Source organism: Ochotona princeps, chromosome 18 (genome assembly GCF_030435755.1).
Source record: "Ochotona princeps isolate mOchPri1 chromosome 18, mOchPri1.hap1, whole genome shotgun sequence".
In the NCBI taxonomy this organism is placed as follows: Eukaryota; Metazoa; Chordata; class Mammalia; order Lagomorpha; family Ochotonidae; genus Ochotona; species Ochotona princeps.
This window is the reverse complement of record NC_080849.1, coordinates 11,980,698-11,983,244: the sequence shown is the minus strand read 5'-3', so window position 1 is coordinate 11,983,244 and position 2,547 is coordinate 11,980,698. Positions and strand designations below refer to the sequence as shown.

Sequence of the window (2,547 nt, the reverse complement as noted above, 5' to 3'; positions counted from 1 at the left end):
CTCCTCCTGCAAAGTTCAGTGGACTTCAGCGGTGAAGCCATCTGGTTCCTTTTCTCTTTATGAAGCTTCTTCTTACTCAGTCTCACTGCTTGTAGTTGGTCTCTTTAGGTTCTCTACATCTTCATGGTTCAATGTTAATAATTACAGGTGTACAGAAATGTACTGACTTTTGTCTAGAGTCCCAGTTTGTTGGAATCTGGTTGTTCATAGCAGTTCTTGGTGATCCTTCGTTTTTCTCTAGTATAAGCTACAATTTTCCCTTACCATCTCTGGTTTTATTAATTTGCCGTACCTATTTTTTGAGTAGTTAAGCTATTTTGACTATAATAATTTGCCTATTTATAAAATAAAGATAATATTTTCCACCAAAAATAAACTCTTGTTTGTAAAAATGCTTCTACCATGGTTGCAGACTGATGTTTGCTGATCTTCCAGTTAATTGTTGTTTGTAAATATAATGTCCCAGTAAAATGGATGACATTTGGGAGTAATGTATAATATGTAAACATTTTGTATCCAATTATACAAAAAGTTTTTGATTTGCATATTTCTTTAAGATTATTTATTTTTGTTTGACAGGCAGATTTATAGAGAGAAAGAATGAGAGAAATAGCTTGCATCCACTGGTTCACTCAAAATGTCCACCACAGCCATAGCTGAGCCAATCCAAAGCTAGGAGTTAGGAGCTTCTTCTGGGTCTCTCACATTGGTGCAAGGGCTCAAGGCTCTGGGCCATCCTCTGCTGCCTTGCAAGGCCATCTGTGGGAAACTAGATCATAAATAGAGCTGCTGGGACTCAAACCAGTGCCAACATGGGATGCTGGTGCCACAGGCAGATGTTTAGCCTGCCATGCCAGGGTGTTGGCACCAATTTTCACACTATTGTATTGACTGTGTACTTTAAGAGTAATCCAAGCTTTATTGTAGGAAATTCAATAAATTTTAAGACAGATCTGTGGTTTTGTATTTCTGATGTTAAACAAGTAAAGTTCTCTATTATGTTAATTTATGTTACTCTTATTCAAATGTTTTATATAGGCAATACCAATTGCCAGTGTAACTAAATAGGTTTACTCTAAGTAGAATACTAACATATTATAAAATACTTTATAGTAAAATATAAAATTTAGGATTTAAATTGATTTATTTTCACTTTTTTATCACCATAGCTTCTGGGTAGTTTTTTCTTAGTTATCTTTTATTAATCTCAAGCACTTGGTTTCCTTCCTTCTTTCTTTCTATTGGATGGTGTTTACTGTTTATTTTGTTACAGATATAAAGGGCAATAAAGGTCTGTTCTACACTGAGAGACCCTAATGTATATGCTGTTTAATGGAGAGAGTTAATTGTAGACTAATAATTTGTACATATTGTGGTCAGTAGAAAATAAGGGCAATAGAAATAGGAATACCTTCTGGATGGATGGGTCTTATTTATTAGAAGTATTTTGTTAAGATCAGAACTGAAGGAATGTAACATTTAGGCAACTAAAAGAGGTAAAGATGTATGGAATTATGGCAGATGTAAGTGGTATGCAATGATATTACAGTTTTGGAAGCATGGCTGTACTAAAGAAAAAAAGAGGCATAAGAAATGGTTCTGGAGATATTAGCAAGGAATAGATGATACAGGATTTTGAATACCTTGCCAGGCAGCTGGGAGAACACTTGAAATCTTGGAATCTCTATGTTTTCAGGAGTGGCATGATGATTTATGCTTTAGGACAGACACTCTGTGGAATTACAGATGGTAAATTTGAGAAGTTACGATCCTACTAAGATACGGTTACAGAAGGTCAAATGAAGGTTTGTGAAGATCTGTTTTTTTGTTGTTGTTGTTGTTGTTGTTTTCTTTTTTTCAGGAGAGAGCACGAACACAGTCCCCCACTACCATAAATTATGCAGTTGAGTTTCCCACATTTGGGGAAATTGCAGTGGTTAGCACATCTGGAGTGCAATGGATCAGCCTCATCTAGGAAAACCACCTTCGTGATCATAGTATCTCCCCTGCCAGATACTCAGCTTTCTAATGTGGCTGAGGTGTACTGGTCATCCTTGTGTTAGTTGTTGCTTGTGTATTTCTCTCGTTGGAAAGCATATGAGTTTATTTCCAGCAAGGAATATTTACTACCCTTCAGATTGTTTCCAATAATGTTCAGTGTTTGACACAATATAAGTAGGAAGGTAGACTTTTCTTTGATGGATGGCTGAATCATGTATATTGCTAATAACTTTTAATTTCTATATTCCTTTTTGCATTTTAAAATACAATTTTAAGTATGTATGGAAAATTCAGTTTGTGATATGTAATTCTGTGGTAGTTTTATCTGTCCTTTGTAGCTTTCATCGTATAGATCCTTTCACATTCCACGAGGCTGTTACTTGATTGCTGTCCCTTTTGGGTTCAGGTTACTAGGATAATGAGTGAGGCTGAAATTCGCGAAGCGTTTTTATTGGTGCCTTTCCCAGAGTAAATGCTACAGTCTTTGCTGTGGTTATTTCTATCTTTGTAACTGGAATTATTATGACTCTGTAACTGATTGCAGAT

The 2,547-nt window shown here is 35.6% G+C and overlaps 1 non-coding gene across 1 annotated transcript; it reads right to left on the bottom strand.

The window, feature by feature from the left end:
- Window positions 1-1,858: 1,858 nt before the first annotated feature.
- LOC118758142 (U1 spliceosomal RNA) lies at window positions 1,859-2,021 on the bottom strand. Its single transcript, XR_004995563.1, has one exon. It is a non-coding gene; the product is annotated as a U1 spliceosomal RNA (small nuclear RNA).
- Window positions 2,022-2,547: the final 526 nt, after the last annotated feature.